This window comes from Pezoporus flaviventris, unplaced genomic scaffold (genome assembly GCF_033815535.1).
Source record: "Pezoporus flaviventris isolate CSIRO_AGI_PZ_B2104156 unplaced genomic scaffold, CSIRO_AGI_Pfla_v1 ptg000079l, whole genome shotgun sequence".
Classification (NCBI taxonomy): domain Eukaryota; kingdom Metazoa; phylum Chordata; class Aves; order Psittaciformes; family Psittacidae; genus Pezoporus; species Pezoporus flaviventris.
Genome location: NW_026892627.1, coordinates 7,544,891 through 7,563,456, shown reverse-complemented (window position 1 = coordinate 7,563,456; position 18,566 = coordinate 7,544,891).

Here is an 18,566-nt window from a genome sequence, read left to right as displayed (position 1 = left end):
ATTGTCCCTTACCTCCACCTGGCTGGAGGCAGGGCCCCTCTAATGGTCATAACAGCGTTGGACACTTAAGTCATGGTGAAAGGGATTATTCTTCATTATCACAGGAGCTGGAGTAAAATCAGCTCTTCCACTCCATCTGGGAAACTGAAGAACCAGAGACTGAAGCCGTAGCTCTCATGGGATGATCAGGCTTGGCCCTTGCTCCGCTCTTCAATTCACTCACCCGTTCCTCCAAAGCTGAAGTAGGTTTTCCATCCCACTTTGTCATGTCTTCTCTGTGATCCCGCAGGTAAAACCATAGGGTACCCTGTGGCGTATACCTCCTGTATCTCCTCTCTTGAACAATAGGACACCTTTTGTTAATAGCTGAGACGTGTGTTGGTACACGTGAGGAGCTGGATAAATCAGATAGATTGTCCCTCAATTGTTCGAGGTCCTGGGACAGTTTTTTCACAGCTGAGATGATGGAAGGGGTGAGATTGTCTTCGAACTCTTGGAGTTTATGAACCATTTCATCCACTGTTAGTGGTACTATGTCATTCCAGGTTACTGTTTCCAATGAATGGGCATATGATGATGGTGCATTCCGTGTAAGTTTTCGCCACATGGGTTGTGTACACCCAACTTCATCTGGATCTATGGGTGTATCCCCGTTATTCGGTTTGATGTGATAGATCATCTCTACGATGGCTGATTCCCTCAGAGACTGGATGCCTTTGTCTATAGTATTCTACTTGGCAGAACGACTCGTAACATCGTCCTTGTAGAGAAACCTTTCTTTCACAGTTGCCAAGAGCCGCCTCCAAAGGCTGAGGGACTTTTTCTCTCTTGCAATTGCTTTGTCAATTCCCCCTTCTCTAGCAAGTGATCCCAGCTGCTTGGTTTCTGAACCTTCTAGTTCGTGACCATTGGCCCCATTGTCCCAGCATCGAAGTAACCAGATGATTATGTGCTCCCCTGGTTGATGGGTAAAATCTTTTTACATATTCCGTAGCTCGGTTGAGGTTCAGGTCGAGAAGTTACCTCTTCTTCTTCTTCTTCATCGTGTGATGATGACTCCTGATCAGATGCTAGACCAGGTGGGGAATACATTGTTTCTTCATCTTGCTTCACCCTTCTTGCCTCTTTTTTGCTTTTTCTCTTGCGTACAGGGGCAACTGATATTGGTACAAATTGGTCCTCTGGTTTGGCTGCAGTGATTATCACTGCGATTTGAGTAGCGACTGTACTTGTTGCTGGGGGTGGTGCAGCTGCTGTGCTTGGAGCTGGGGTAGCCACGCTGTCTGTTGCAGTTGAAGTTTGAGCAGCTGCTGTACTTGCCACTGGGGTAACTGCACTGTTCATTGCAGCCAAAGTTTGAGTAGCGACTGTACTTGTCGCTGGGGGTGGTGAAGCTGCTTTGCTTGGAGCTGGAGTAGTTGCGCTGACTGTTGCTTTGTCCTCAGATCCATCGACATTCTTTTCCTTTTGAAGGTGCTGGATAGTGTTGAACAAGGCCCTGTAAGCATAGGCCAAGCCCCAGCACGTTGCCGTGATTTGTCCATCTCTGGTATGGCCAGAATGACCGCACACCTTATTTAAGTGTTTTACTAATTCTTCTGGATTTTGCAGTTGTTCGGTGGTGAAATTCCAAAGTACTGGAGGGGCCCACTGACCTAGATACTTGCCCATACTATCCCCCACACCCTGCCATTCATGACTGTCCAGCCTCAGGGAAAATCTCTTGGTCCTCCTACATCATCGTTTGACCCCAGACAAGACCCAAACATGACTCTGCTTAACTCTTGAAATTGGTCATGGGCAAAACACACTCTGTATGCGTGCCAACATGGTGATCCTCATCACCATCAGCAAACAAGTCTCAACAGCATTAAAAGGCCATTCAAAAACTTCAAAACTCTCAAATGTAAATGGTCTGGGGGGAGGACTGGGAGGGTAAAAGAATGTCTCCTTCACAGGTTGAGCACCTGAGAAGGAGAAAAAAGATGTGTAATTGCTAAGCACTTCTATTATATACCTCCCAAAGTATAAAGGTGGTGACCACACTGGGAACATAAGCCAGATCAGTTTCATGATCAATGATTCTATTGTATTACAAGTCATTACCATAAAGTACAATGGGACAAAAACCTTAGCCCAAACCCCACACTTGAAAAACACTAATACAGCAAATACTGGATGGAAGTAAGGTACGATATACTGAAACTGTGAGATCAAGAGGAACAACCTTGAGAGCCAATAAATCAGCATTGTGACGAGTGACTATTAATCCAGTCAGATCTGTTGTTATCTCAACCCCTTGTGCCCCACGTTGGGCGCCAAAAGAACTGTCGTGGTTTAAACCCTAGCCAGACAGCTTGTTCACTCACTCCCAGTGAGTGGTGCTGGGCTGAGAGCAATCTGTGAAATCTAAGAGGCTATAGTTAGGCTTTCATTCCAACATAACAATATAAACCTAATCTGGGAGGTCACTAGATCATGTAAATTCAGTGATTCACACAGAAATACTAAGTATACGTTTAAGTAACTTGTCTTACTGAATCTTTGTGCCTTATTCTCAGAAAAAAAAGTGGTGTCTGAGACAACACAGCATATCAGTACTAACCCACAGTACTTCTCACATGCTTTGTATTTTTGGAGAGCCAGACAGCTTTCTTTGGGAACAGCAATGCAGCCAGCTATTACCATATGCTGTGTGGGTTCCCTCTTTCCGCTCGTCAAAGGAACTGACAGCCTGGCCTAGCCAGAAAAACAAAACAATGTACTTTACACACACTAAAAGACGTTTTGAAGGTTTTGTTCAAAGTAAAACATGAGGTCTTACAAGGGAAAATTCAACAGACAAATGTCAGAATAGCTCAAAACCTGGGGCACTGGTGACCCATCTTCCCACTTGAGTCAAAGTACCATTCTCCCTTGGCTTCTTTTCTAACCACAAAGGACCCTTGGCCATTGGGACATTGGGTACTTCAAACAAAGGTACATATTTTATCCCTTTTGTCTAAGAATCTGCCTTTCACTACTGAAGACATGGCTTTGACCAGCCATTTTCTAATGAAAAATCCTTTTTTTTTCTTGGTATTCTGAGAGGCTGAGCATTTCAGTAGCTGACCTGTGCACTATCCTCTTTTCTTTAAAAAACACTAGTCAGGTCACCACAGACTTGATTTGTGCAAACATTTGCACAGATATGTCAGTGGGAGTTGCACATGTGGAGTGCTGAAAGGCTGTACCTGTTAAACATCCCTGTTGCTAATATGAGGATTACTGTTCTGGGTTTCACATAATGTCTTTGTTCCTTTTAACTACATTGTCTGCTCTCCCAGAGGCTATTATTCAGTTAAGTACTTAGTTGACATCAAAGGTGTTCTACTGAAATCTACAGTGCTAACACTTACCTGAACTCCTGCCCTCCTGAAAAACACGTGTAAAATAATGCATTGCTTAGTGCAGTTGACTCTCAGCTATCTGGGCTACCCATTAACCATGCCAGAACTTCAGAGTTGGCTCAGCCCTAACTATGCTGTTGGAGGAAGCACATGGAAAAACAGCTGTATTATTTCCAGGGCCAAAAATAAGGCCATTTGTTTTGGGGCTATGCCAAATTGAATTTAAAAACTACTTTGAGTTAAAGTCACTCTGTCTAGAGCTGGCATGGGTACCTCTCCTTAATATTGCCTGGACCAAGGTCTGGACCCCTACCTTATGGTTCCACATTCAATCAGCTCGGACTGAGCTGGGATCATTTGTTCAAGCCATAATGGAACAAGGTAGATGCATCTTCCTATTTCCTGCTAGGAATCGTGACCAAGATAACAAACTTTCTGCCAGAATCACCTTCAGGATAACTGTGCAAAACACTGAGGCTATGACTGTCTCACGACAGCCAGGCTGTCATATGCAGACTGGATAGGGTGCATTGACTCCTATGACCATGGGTAATGAGGGATGGGAGAGAAGGATTCTTTTGGCCAGGTGGTGCCATATAGTCAGGATGTGGAACTGAGTCTGGGAAAGTATTCCTGAATCCCTTGTTACAGGCATACCTTAAGCATCTTTACAGCAGTGAGGATTTCACACTGCTGGGTTTAGATCAGAAAGGCCTTTCTGTTTTCAGTCTCTGTGTTGTTAGCTTAGTTATGAGGCTAGATTTGAATTAGTCCCATGCATTTGCACTGTCCCTTTGCTTTTAAGTGATTCCTCCAGGAGCACAAAGCATGAAGAGCTCAGTGCCGTGAGAACCCAGTGGCTACACAGCAGCCTGCCTGGGCCTGGGGTCAGCCGGAAACAAAACCAATACACTTGAATGACCCCATCCATCCCAGGGTACTGGTGTTACCTGGGATTTACTGTTTCCAGAGTATTCCAACATACCAACACCCTTGGATTATGGAGGGGTAACTGTGATGTCATAGTTACACTCCAGTAAATGAGGTGTAATAGTTAAAACCACACAAATCTCCACTGTTAACTATAAGTATAGGCTCAGTAATAACAAGATGCTTCTTCAGCCTTACACTTAGCAATTCATGTAAGAGATACAACTGCAGTAGGCTACATGGAGTATTAGTTATTTGCTTTTTCTGATTAATATATCACCCATTTTACTTCTTCTAACTTCTAGATTAAGCTGTTTAGGGAAATGAAAGTGTCAGAAAGTAAACTTGCTATGGACTTTTTGCCTACTGCATTTTTCTAAATACATTTTCCTAGAGTTACTTTAGTACAGATGTACATCACAGAGTGAAGTTCATTGCAAATACAGTGTGTTAATTAATTTTCTACCTATTTCAAAAATGTCTGCAGTAACATATCTTCACTCACAGACCAGAGCACTGAAGTAAATTGGCCTTGTTCATTCTATGTCAAAATATACATACACATTTTATATATGCAAGATGCATGGAAAGGAATAATTTGAGTGACTTCTGTTTTGAACAAAAGGCAAGGTCTAGGCATCTAATTTTATTATGAAGTTACAGCTGAGCTGCCTGAAGTTTCTCATGCAATTTTGCATCATGAACCTGCAATAGAATCTGTTTTTCCAGGCAGTTTTCCTACAGTTCCAATGAAGTTGATTTATGACCCATCCACTTCTACATGTTACAGTGACAATATTAGCCAAGCTTCTTCAGTATATATCCACTTTTAGATTTTCTTAGAAAAAAAAAGAAAATTACTCTATATTCTTACCCAGAGTATGGTTTGTATTCATGCTTTCTTCCCCTTATCATATATAGGTTAGAGGAGGAAGTTAAAGGAATATTTCTTGGGCAGTTTCCTTCACTTGGACCTTAAAGCAGTATTGCTCATTTCTCTTACAGGAAAAAAAAAAAAATAATAAATCCCTTCTCTTTATCGAGTCCTTACTTTCCCCTGTCCCCAAATTAAAGACACTTACCCAAAGCACCCTAAGCTATAAAACTAATGGGCCAACGATCCTGCTGTGCTTCATACAACAGTAAGGTCTAATGACTCCTGCACCAACTGTAGAAATTATTGGACTCCTAGCACATCTAAATGCCCAAATTAGATAAGATTAATTTAGAAGAAGGTGCAGATGGGGCACAGGACTTCTCATTCACACCTGCAGCAGCTGGTATGTTGATTTGTGTGCTGCCTTCTTCCTGCAGGCACATGGACCCTATCTAACCAGGCAGCACCCCTGCCTGCCTCCTGCCTGGATGCTCTGCTGGGGCAGAGTTTTTCCAAGCTGTAACAGGGAGTATAGACTTCATGGGGGGATAACAGAAGAAAGGGGAAAGGATGCAATCCTTTCTCCTCCTCCCTCCTATGAAGCTGACGATGACGAAGAGGGAGACAAATATATTTCCCTTTTTCCTTCCCATGGGAAATCGATTCCTGGTCTCTGGAATTAGGGACAGCTGGGTGTGATGTCACTTGTACATAGCTCATCCATTCACTGGGACTGATCGTGGAGTGAGCACTAGAATTGCAGTTCCAGTTTGGTCAATTCAAAATACAATTAAAGAAGGGAAGTTAAGTGGCATGATATAAATGGAAACTGCAGGACACAGAAGTAAAATGTCTGTAATCTACATTTTGAAGCAGGCAGAAAAGAGCTGTGGTGACATTCAAAGCATGAAATATTTTATCTAAAGCAGAAGAAAGGAGTCCATTTTTTTCACAGTACGAGCGATGCTTGTCACTGAAGGAATCACATTTTATTATTTTTTTCCTGCATGGTGTGTTTGCTGCCTTTATATTTGAGAGCTCGGTGTGGTACCTGAAACATCCTGCATGGCTTTCAGATGCATTAATTGTGAAGCTGGTGAAAAAAAAATAGACAGTGACAGACAAAAGCAGCAAAAAAGAAAATTGCCAGTGGTTTGGAGAGAGAGGGGAGATAACAAGCAATACAAGGAAAGCTGCAGATAGACATACCTTGATGATTTCTTTCTGATTCAGTTGATGCATAATAATTGACAGAGCTCCACTCTCAAGAGTAAGCGAGGGAAAGAGGAAGGAGAGAGAGTGAGATAAAATCAGACAGAGAAGGCTCGGTTGCTATTTATTTCAATAATTTCCATCTGCCAGCATTAAGCTTTTGTATCTTTGTTATTCTAGTGGTGATAGATGGGGAGGTAAGAACATCGAAACCTAAGCTTTATCATCACTTATCTTCCTAACAAAAGACAGGCAAAATAGCAACTTCCTTAATAAGACAGGATGATAATGGATAACGCTGGGATAAGTGGTTTCCAAGGACACCGCCTTCGGGAGGAGACAGGGTTTGCAGTGCCAGTTTGGCAAAGACAGTGCTCAGGAGAGCAGCAGGTTTTTCTACGCTCCCTGTGGGTTAGCAGCACTGTACATATTTGCTGGTCCTAGTGGATGGGTGGTCTCACTGGTGCTCAGGAAGCTGATCCCAGTGTGGTTCATGCCTCTCTTTCCTAATGCTGGAAAACAGGCAGCCTGTTTTCCACACCCAGAGGCCTGAAGACACTGCAGTGTGGGGCAGTCTATAGAGATTTGTAGCCTTATCCTGCCTATGTCAAAAGGAGTGAGGTATTTCCACCAGTGGCTGAGTCAACCACTCTTAAGACATCTAGGTTAATTATTTTGAACGGAGGGAAGGGTTAAATATGAGCCTAAACTTCTTGTTTCAAACTCCAGTAATGCTTGAGAAAAAAGCCTGAATGCAATCTATCTTGGGAAATGGAAAAGTCTTGATTCAACTAGACGCTTAAGCAAATATATATCTTTTTTCGACAAATGATTCATAAGCAGTTGTTTAGACAGTGTTGAATTAGGGCCAAGTTTACCATTTGATATTAGATTGTGATTTTTTTTTTTCCTATTACAAAGTAGTGGAAAAAGGCAAGACAACATTTTTGTTAATAAACATATTAGAGGATCTTGAGAAGGGCACATAACAATTCCACTTTGGTTTTCCGGTAGAACTAGAAAATGGCAATGGCTCTCCTTATCTCCTCTAAAGTTGTTTGATTTCTGGAAGATATGCCTTTTTCTTTCAGAAAATTAGAAGATGCTTTTTTGGGAATGGACAAAATTCAAAGGGTTAGACAGCAAAATCCTGCATTGCCAAAATGCTTCTTATTTCAGTGAGGCATCTTGTTAAAGTAGATTGAGACAAAGTGAAGACAAAGCCTTGGCAAAGTTGTTTTGACAGCATCACTGAGACTTAATGGAGAGGATGGTTCTAATGTTAGAGGATTTATGCTCTTTAGAAAAAGAAAGAAATCATATTGGAAGTTGGCTCAAGTAATCTGAGTTCAAACTGGGATAAAATTCTTCTCTAATACTCATTACTTTTAAGAGTTTTAGCTGAAACCCTGGTTCACGATCATGTCATTACCAGGTCAAACACAACTGCACTGAAAACATATCACTCCAACATAATTCACTGTTGCCTAAAAATGCAATAGGTTGCTGAGTATTGCATGAAGTGACAATGACCATCTGCCTAATTCCAAATAAACTGTAGGCCTGGTTATACTGTTGGGGTAACACATGCAAAACTACAGCCCTCCTGAAACCAGGTACAAGATCAGCTTTATGAACTCAGAGGACTTTGAATGCTAAATAGATCATTAGACCCATTATTTTGACCTCTTTGGTGTCTGTCACCATTCCAGTTCACAAACAGGTATTCTTATTTAGCCCAGAAATTCATGTTTCTTTATAACTTTTATTCTAGGAAGCTGTGCTGACTTTAAGGATAGACAAATGGAAATCCTGTAATTTCCTTTGGGATTTTTTTTTCCAGCAGTTACATCATCACACTAATACAAAACATGTCCTTCTTTCAAATTTGGCTTTGTTTTCACTTCCAGACATTTGTTCTTGTTATCCCTTTCAGAAGCAAGACTTTTCCTGCACATCAGTATGCCCACAGCAGCAATTCAAGCTGATTCTAATCTTCTCCATTATCTGGATGGGCAAACCTAAATGACCTGGTTTAGGACATCTTTCTCTAACACTAAAATAATTTTTGTAGCTTTCATTTGCAACCCTTTTTAAATTAATGTGCTGTGAAACATGGATTAAGACCTGTCAGAAGCAAACTCAATAGATGGAGCATTAGCTTTCTGAGTTGGTGTCTGTCATCATCTTTTTTCATTCTTTTCCTGTTCAGGAAATATGGCTTTAGTGGAGAAAAATAAATTCATATATTGTCTAATGTGTAACACATCAACTGTACTACAGCACAGGAACATAGACTCTGATGTGTGTTGAACATATTGCATCTACTGCACAACGTACAAGCTGTACATTTGTTCAGCATTGCCTGGATGGAAATGCAAACCTTTGACTATGTGCCATCTGAAGTCTCTGCTTCTCCATTTAGACTACAGCCACCTCAGCCTTTTGTAATTCAGGAGACACATAGGTGTCTGCCATCTGTATGTTCATGTTATTGTAGCTTATCTGAAGGACAAATATTACCTTCACCATTGTTTGACTTTACCTGTTCACATTACCTGCTTGCTGTCCTTAATTCAGTCACAAGACCCCACACATGTGTGGATTTTTCACCAGTGTTATTTTTCATAGACTAACACCTGTTTTTCATTCTTCACACGGTGGCCCATGGGAGGGAAACGACCCTTGTTGTTATTTCACTTGAGCAGAACCTCTGCATGTTGCAATGGATCACCTTCTATCCAAGAGCCCTAGGGTGGAGCAGAGATTTGAGCTTAAGCTGCAGAGGCAGAGGGGTGAACCACTCAACAATTTCATAGGAAAAGTTTCTCTCAGAGATCTCTGAATTCAGTTGACATATTAGTACATTCTGTTAAATTGTGTATATAACCTGTCTAGATTATACAGTCCTTGTAAAGTCACTGTGCCTAGAGAATTAGCTAATCAATCCCTGTCTGAGTGACTGAGTACTGACTAGCAATCTGCCTACAGCACTTACTTCTTTAGCTTTTATTTTCATCTGAAAATGTAGAAAGCTGGCATGCAGCTTAGGGAATGCTTAAATTGTTTAAATACGACATACCCAAATACAGATGAAATGCATGTAATTTATAAAAATATTTTTTAAACAGATGGAATGTCACATGTTAGAGAACAAGATAAAGAAAGCTATTAGAAAAGAAACTAAGCACTTTCTAGGTGGCTGAGGTTGTGCCCAGAAGAAAAATAATAAAATAATATGCTCTATCAGAATAAGTGCGCAAGCAGAATACAAACCAAAACTCATGCTGAATAATAACTTAATATTAATTTTGTTTAAATCTTCGAATAACCTTTTCAGATGCATCATTTGCAAGAATCTTAATCAAAAGATGATTAAGGCATATCAAGACCTCTTAGAAAAAATAAGATCAAATAAGACCACTGACCTAAGTGAAGTGTAACAAAAGGCGTAGACTAGATGGTATTCACCAAAACCTAAAGGCTCTGAAGTATAAAACAGATGAGCTACTAGGTAATCCATAGTCTTCTGTTTAAAACTATCTTAATACCAGAGAAGTATATGGCTATCTGAGGCCAAATATGTTGATTTAAAAGAAAGTTGCAGAAGAATCAGGGAATTTCAGCTTTGGGGAAGAATAACATTCATACTGGATAAACTGGTCGTAGTTGTACTGTAGAACAAAACTAGCAGGCATGTGGATGAAAACAGTGATATAAAAGGAAAAGTCAAGACTTGTAGAAATAAGGGCTCTGTCAGATGACAGATTTCCTTACATTTCCTAAAGGCTTTTGAGAAACTGTTTTACCAGAAATTCTTAAAGAAGTTAACCTGTTTTCATACAGGAATGAGAAGGTCTTTGCATGGATGAGCAGCTAGCTGAGAAGTAGGAATAAAAGGGCAGGAATGTGTGGGGGTGTCACCAGTGCCATCGTACAGATGGTTCCAGCACATGCACTTTTCAGATAATACATAGAGGATGTGGGGAAGAGTCCTATCAGTGACATGGAGAAGCTTGCTGGTATCTTATTACTCATAGTAGTAAAAGTCAAGCTGACTGCAAAGAATTGCAGAAGAATTAAATTATTATGTGACTACATGATAAAATAGCTGATGAAAAGATGCAATGTAAAACTCAAGTGTGAAGCAAGGTGCTTAGTTTAAAAAATGCAAAAAAACATAAAAAAAGCAGACTCATAACTTTACGTACATTATGATGGGCTCTGAGTTAGTTATTAGCACTCAAGAAAAACATCTTGAGGTTAGAAAAGTCACTTTCATACATCTATTAGTTACATGTTCAATTGACAACTGGAAAAAAGAGCGGAATAGAGAATAGAACAGAAAACATCACTATGCCATAATGCAATCTGTTAAATGATCCCATGTCTGAAGTAATGTTTGCAATTTTAATCCTTCCTCTTAAAAAGGATACAGACAATTGGAGAATGTTCAGGGGAAGTCACAAAGGTGAATAGAGGTAGGAAATTATTTCTATACAAGTGACTAGGTTGAGTAGAACCACTGAGTGGAGATAAAAGTTGTTAATGTCACAGTGGCAAGGTGATGGTTGAACGTAGTCCTCAGAATACTGGAATTAGAGGTCATGAGGAGCTGATGTGAGGTGGCAGGTTTAGAAAAAAAAAAAAAAAGGAGTGGGTACATTTGCACAGGCTATGTAAATGCTGAAAATTTGCATAGGCTTCAATAAATGTCTGTGCAGGTTCAGGGAAGAAAATATTATGAAGTGCTGTTGCACAGAGGTGCCACCCCAGGCAGCTGGAGCAGGCATGGTAGGAGGTTGGGCAAGTGCCAACGGGCAGCTGTGTTGGCTGTGAATGCTCTCCTCCCTAGTTGTGTCAGTGCAGCACCCAACAATGGCATCAAATACATTTTTCTGTAGGTTCTAGGAGAGGAAAAAAGACTGTCTGAGGCACAACTCATTCTTCATACCACCAGGCAAGGGTGTATGGTTACCAGCTCAGAGAGAGGGTTTTGATAAGAAAGCTCAGTAGAAAAGACAACTTGCACACCTTAGAAAAAAATAGAGCAGAGGCTCAGCCCCCTGCCACCTTCTCCTCTGTGGGCAAACCCTCACCACAGCCTATCATCCTCACTGAACCCTGGGAGGTGCACACAGTGGTGCTGTCAATGTGGGCTGCTCCCACCCGTGGGGACCCCAAGCCCCTGGGAAGCGTAATGCTTCCAGGAGCTTCCAGCCACACCTTCCATCTTGCAAGATCACTGAAGTTCAGCATCTGTTCTGGCATCACCTGTTGGGGATGTCTGGCCTCCAGGGCCATCCGTTTCTCCCCAGCCACATGAAAGCTGACAGCTTGGTGGGAGCAAGGGTGAAGATGTATGAATTACTCCTGGTAACAGTCCTTTGCTCTGGCTAGAAAGTGCCTGGGGGTCTTTAACATTAATGAAAGTCAAGCTGTTTTTATTCAAAATGAGGATGAAGTTGCTGCATGATTAAAACAATCTAATGGCAGGAAGTCCAGTGGGAATTTGCAGCTTCCTCCATAATTGATTTTCAAATACAAATGCTTTTAAAAGCAGTAATGTATCTGTATAATGCACATCTGATTTGCAGCCTAAGTGACAAACATCTTGGGGTTTAAAAAATAATCTCTTCTATTTAATTTTTTCCCGTATCCTTCTGAAAATGTATCCACCACAGCCTGAGAGACCATAACAGCCCCAGTGAAGGATATTCTGATGCAACAGCCACTGCAAACAACTGTATTACCACATCAAGTCAAGTAACATGAATACAGCGAGGTGCAAAATGATATACTCAGCATTACCATATATATTTACCCAGGCTAGAGCTTGGTGTAAATAATATATGAGGAATGACTCTTTACTGTATCCTAAGGGAGGAACAGTGGTTACTACAGATCATTTTAATAGAACATAGTTTCTAGCGGGCCTTGGAAAATTCCAGCTATAAAACTTCTGCCATAATGTAAAGATGTGCTTGCCTACGACCTAACTTTTACAGATGTTTGGATCACCCATAAAATGCCTTTTGGGCAGTATTTATTTACAAATAATTCATCTGAATTTACATGGAAATGCAAAATGCACAGAAAGCTGCTTAACCCCAAAGGTCTCATATTGAAAGCTTTTCCTCAGCCACCATCCCTTTTGGTTTTTGTGTATGGAGGATCAAGGTGACTGTGATGAATCTGGGATGCCAAGAAACATGATGGAGAGGTGGCAGAGAAAGCTGATTGCAGGAATGAACACACGGGTGTTGGGACTGTAAAGGAAGGAATGGGGTTGGCACCACTTACAGAACAGAAGTGTTCAGAAAAACACTTATTGAAAAAGCAAAAGAAAAAAAACATGGATACAAGGATAGTTATAAGGGAATTGTTACTGCCAGAGACTATAGGCCACAAGGTGTTGAAAAATACTGATAAACAACATCAGAGAAGACTAAGCATCAGGGAGTATGGGGGGATGGGGGGGCGCAACAGAGACCTAGAGATACAACCAACAAATTGTTTTCAGCAATTGTTCAGGGAGAAGCTGAAGATGGGTGGAGAGCAAGCCAGGAAATGGTGGGGGAATATAACCTTGAATTCCTCTTTGTCATCAGCATTCCCAGTAAGCTGAGTGGAGAAGGAAACCAGGGAGGTGATAAAGCTATTAAGGAAGCATGTGAGTACAGCCCTGGTAACACGCTGGGTATGATGGGCAATGGCTTGTAAAGCTGGCTTAGGTAGTGAAGTGATACAAACACTGTTTTTTCCCTCAGAAGTATTTGAGTATTGAAGGAGTGTCCCACTTCAGGAAAGATAGCTTAAAAAGAAATAAAGGCAGCCAAAACATGATTTATCAATGGGGAAAAAAACCTGGGAATAAAGAACAAGTGAGAGACCTCAAAGTCAGAGTGAGAAAAACAAGCGAGAATGAAGGAAGAAAAGACAAGAAGACCATGAAGAAGGAAAGAAGGAGGACACTGCAGTTAGCTCCTGTGTCACAGTTTGCTAGTGTGGGATTCAATCTGGGAGCTGAAGTCATAGCTAATGGAGCAGAGGAGAAATTCTTGCAGGAAATTCTTCCAACATCCCTGAGTCCTCAATGGGTGGGTAACCATGGGTAACCATGCACTGGCGTAGGTTAATCAAAGCTGGAATGTAAAATGAAGTTTTGGGAAGAGATTGAGCACGTGAGGGGAGAGCAAATGGAAGAGAGAAAGGCACAAAGCCTCAAGGACAGAGCAGATCGAAGAGGAGAAGACCTGGTCACTGAGCCAACATATCCTGCTCCACAGAAGAAAAGTGCCTGAAGCCACTTGTTATTCATGTTCCAGAGAGTGTGGCATGGAAAGTAACTGAGAGGAAGTTATAATCAACATAGAATCATCATAAATGATGAAACATCCCCCCCCATGATCACATTAGCATCTGAGTCACTCAGCTTCTTCATTAGTCTGTGCTGAAAAAAAGAAGGGGAAAAAATTAGGTTTTTTTTTTGTGGGTTTGTTGTTTTTTGTTTTTTTTTTTTTCTAATAAGAAGCTCTTTTTTTCTGAACAAGCAAGAAAATCACAAACAAGCATCCCAGAAGAGAGTTCCTGCACAGAGCTCATTGCAGGTTAGTTGTACATCATTTTATATTAAATGTTGGATGCATTGTTGCCATTTTACATTTCCCAGTAGAATAATGTTTCTACTGTGATTCCTTTCTCTTGACAGCTCTGGTAATACTCGATGTGGTGGATAGTGGCTTGTAAATTCTGCTCAGGATTTAAAAAAAAAAAAATTAAAAAAATAAAAAGATTAAAAAAACAAGAAGAAAGGAGAAAGAAATTGTCTTTAATTTGGTGTTGTGGAAAAGCTATTTTTCTTCCACTCTGATGGGTCTTTGCACATGACTACCAGAACTCATCTACCTCTGCCCAGACATGGGCAACAACAGGGCCAGGGGATATGAGAGCTCCCTTTCCTTTCCATGAGCAACAATCAGCGTATTGAGGCACACCTCTGAGAATAAGGGTTTAGGGAACACGAGGGCATTCACTTGCTCTGAGTCCTCCTGTGGCTGTGAGATTGAAATCATGCTTCCTATTTTGCAGCAGTAGTAAGGTTTCTCACAACAGAAATGTGTCCTTGTTCTCTTTGTGTCATGTAACAGGCAAAGCCAGTAGCACTTTCTTTCCCATGGGTGGCCCATTAAAACCTGATTGCACCATTAGTTTTCAGACATTTGGGACAATATTTTTCATTGCAGGATTGGAGAGATGGAGGGAATCAAGCCTGGAAGAAGCCAGCTGCCTGTCCTGGCCTCCTGCTTCCTTCCCAAGCCTGGAAGAGGGTGTCTGGCCTCATATGCAATAAAGATATAGCCATGAGCTTGGCAGTTAGAGGCCACCTGTAACGTGACAAATATCTCCTAGCATGATTTCCGACCTTTTCTTCCTGTATCCATCAATGTTTTGTCACTGAAGGGCAAAACTGACACCAGGCACCTCTGTTTCCCCAAGGGCTATCATTAGTTGTCTTTTAGGTAGCAAAACCTTGTACACACATATGAAAGGGGGAGCAACAGGTGGGTACCATGCTGAGTTTGAGTATAGGAGACTATGCTCTGAGTCCTGGTTGAAGTAAGTCACTAGTCTTGTATATCTAGATCCTGACCAAAAGGACAGCTGTAGCACCAGGTAATATGAACAATTTTACAAGAACAAAGAATTTAAAGAATTCAAAGCTTTTAAAACCTGATATTTTATTTATTTACTTATTTATTTTATATTTTACATGAGAATTGAAACAAAAAATTCAGGACTAATTCTGCTTTTACAGCAGCCTAAAAAAGGGATTGCAATGGAGAGGAGTTAGAATGGAAAAAAATCACCGTTTATCTTTCCATATATTCCCCTCCTGTCTGAACTATTCCCATTAGCCTCTTACCTCTATTTGTATACCATGTTCCCAGGCCTTGCCAACCCTAAGTTTTCACATCTACTTGTTTTATGCCATTAAATTAAAAGCTGATCTCCCTGAGGTCAACAGTGACTTTCCCTCTGCTTTTACAGCTCCCAACATAATGGGACATAGCCTTGAGTAAAGCTTTAAAGATGCAATATAATGCAAAGTGCCTATCAGTAACAGCAAAATCACATTTTCAATCCCCTCTTGAGAAATTATTTAGCATGAAAAAATACAGGAAAAATGTCTTTAAAGCCAGAAGGGACTTTGTGGAAACAACCTGTTAGGCCTCTGTGTAACATGAGTCCAGGGCACAGCTTTGTTAATTCATGCTTCAGGTGCAATAGCTGTAGTTGGATTAGAACTATTTTGGTGTGAGGGGATTTTCTTTTTGGTCAAAGGTTGCATCTTAGTGCTAGAACATCCACCATATGTCTCCACAAAAATAGGTGTCGTCAAAATCCTTCTGCATCCCAGAAATGCAGTACAGCAGCTCGGAAGGGACAGCAAAACTGCTCACTAAGTCAACTGGTTGCCAAAGAGTACCTTCACAAGGCTGTATGCTCATGCACAGGCAGCATTAGGTGATTGTCAATGCAAATTACAATGGTCAGTGAAAAAACAGTCAGTAAAAAATACTAATATCAATTTTGAGCTCAGTGATAGGTTTGTGTTTGTCACATCGTGACCATCTGGACTTCCTCAGGTGCTGCTGGATACCTGTGTGCTTCTCCTGACTTTTGCTGTTCCTGTGTAACAGAGATCACACACTCAGGGCAGGGACAGCAACACACATAGAATCATAGGATCATAGAATCAGCTAGGTTGGAAGATACCTTTAAAATCATCAAGTCCAACCATTGCCACAGGACTGCAAAGGTCACCACAAAAGCATCCCACTGGCCCTAACTGAGCCCTGAGGGACACTATTAGCGACCAGTCACCAACTAGATATAACACCATTTACCACCACTCTTTGGACTTGGCCATCCAGCCAGTTTCCAATCCAGTGAAGATCCACCTATCCAGGCCATGAGAAGTCAATTTCTCTAGAAAGACACTGTGGGAGACAGTGTCAAATGCTTTACTGAACTCCAAATAGAAAATGTCCAAAGCCTCATCAACCAGATGGGTCACCTTATCGTAGGAGGAGATCAGGTTGGCCAAGCAGGACCTGCCCTTCATGAACCCATGCTTACTGGGGCTGATTCCCCCATTTTCCTGCATGTGCTTTATGATCTCAGATCATCTGCCCCATGACCTTCCCCAGCACTGTGGTCAGACTGACAGGCCTGTAGCTCCCAGGGTCTTCCTTCCTGCCCTTTTTGTAGAGAGGTGTCACGTTGGCCAACCTCCAATCCTTTAGGACCTGCCCACTAGACCAGGACTGCTGATAGGTGACAGAGAGTGGCTTAGCAAGTTCCTCTGCCAGTTCCTTTAACATTCTTGGGTGGAACCCATCCAACCTCATAGGCTTGTATGCATCTAAGTGGAGCAGGAGGTCACTAACCATTTCTTCCTGAACTATGGGGACTCCAATCAGCTCCCCATCTCTGACATCCAACTCAGGGAACTGAGTACCCTGAGGATGGCTGATGTGACAAAGACTGAGATAAAGGCAGTATTAAGTACTTCAACCTTTTCCTCATCCTCTGTCACTAGGTTTCCCCTAATATCTAGTAGAGGATGGAGATTCTCGTTGGCCCTCCTTTTATGGCTAATATATTTGTAAAGGTACTTTTTATTATCTTTCATGACAGTGGCCAGATTTAGTTCCATCTATGCCTTCGCCTTTCTAGCTTTATCTCTACATTACCCAACGATATCCTTGTACTTTACATGGGGCGACTGTCCCTTCTTCCACAGGTGATAAATTGTCTTTGTTTTCCTGTGTTCCAGCAATATCTCCCTGTTCAGCCATGCTGGTCTCTTCCCTGCCGGTTTGATTTTCAGCACATAGGGACTCCCTGCTCCTGCACCTTAAGGATACCATTCTTGAAGAGTGTCCAGCCTTCCTGGACCCCTTTGTCCTTCAGTAATGTTTCCCAAGAATTTCTGTCCAGCAGCATCCTAAACAGGCTAAGTCAGCAGTCTGGAAATCTAAGCTGAAGGTTTTGCTGGCTTTGTTCCTGTTCCTGATGTCTCTAAAGATTGAAAATTCAGTCATCCCATGATCACTTTGCTGAAGATGGCCTCCAACTATGACATCATCCACCAGTTTTTCTCTGTTTGCAAACAGCAAATTTAGACAGGCATCTCCCCTAGATAGCTCATTAACAGCTGGGTTAGGAAGTTATCTTCTACACCCTCCAAAAACCTCCTGGATTGTTTCTTCTCTGCTGTATTGTACTTCCAGCAGATCTGTGCACAGGCATTTCTGTTGTACGTTATACATCTTACTGCTATTTCAGGTAAAACTGCATGCTGGCAATTTTTTGACAAATAAGCAACAAGTAATGAATGGACATAAGCAGAATGAGATTTTAAAGTAAAAGCTGGGTGATCCACAGGTCATGCAACTAGTAGGATAAATAACAGATGGGAAAGGATAATCTTGGATTGGAGGCTTAATAGTGAAAATGTAACAGAGTGACTTAAAATGAACTTGCGATATGAAACAGTCTCTCCAGAGCAAGGCTTAGATCCTCCAGAGCCCTGACACAGACCCCCTGTACTCCAGCAAGGATTTGGAGTCAGGAGCTGTAGGAGCCAGCTCTTCCTGAATTATAGCAGAAAATTAAAGAAGACAAAAAATAAGCCTTTTTAATCCTGAGAAAACACCTGTGTCTTCCATTTATAGACATAAATGGTGATATTAATGTTTGAAATAGAGTGACAACCAACCATTAAATCTGCTACAAACAGGAATAGAATTATTTCAGGGTTACTGAAGTCAGTGGTGATCTAAATAGGCATGAAATGAGGATTTGAATGAATGTAGTGTTGCTTTCCTTTTCTTTAGAGCCACAACTGGGATATTCACACCACTGATACGGGAAGCAACCACTGTTTCTGGAAACATGACACATTATCAAGCATAGGGAACCTCCTAGGAAAGAGACTGTGGCAGGCTAGGAGAAAGCATAGAAAGAAGCCATAGGCAGCGTGAGTGACAGTTTCCTGGCTTTATTAAAAGCCTTGTGGTTGCTTTGCTGCTTTTTTTCCTTATACTGTATAAAACACACTCCCTGGAGAAAGCAGGATTTACTCAGCT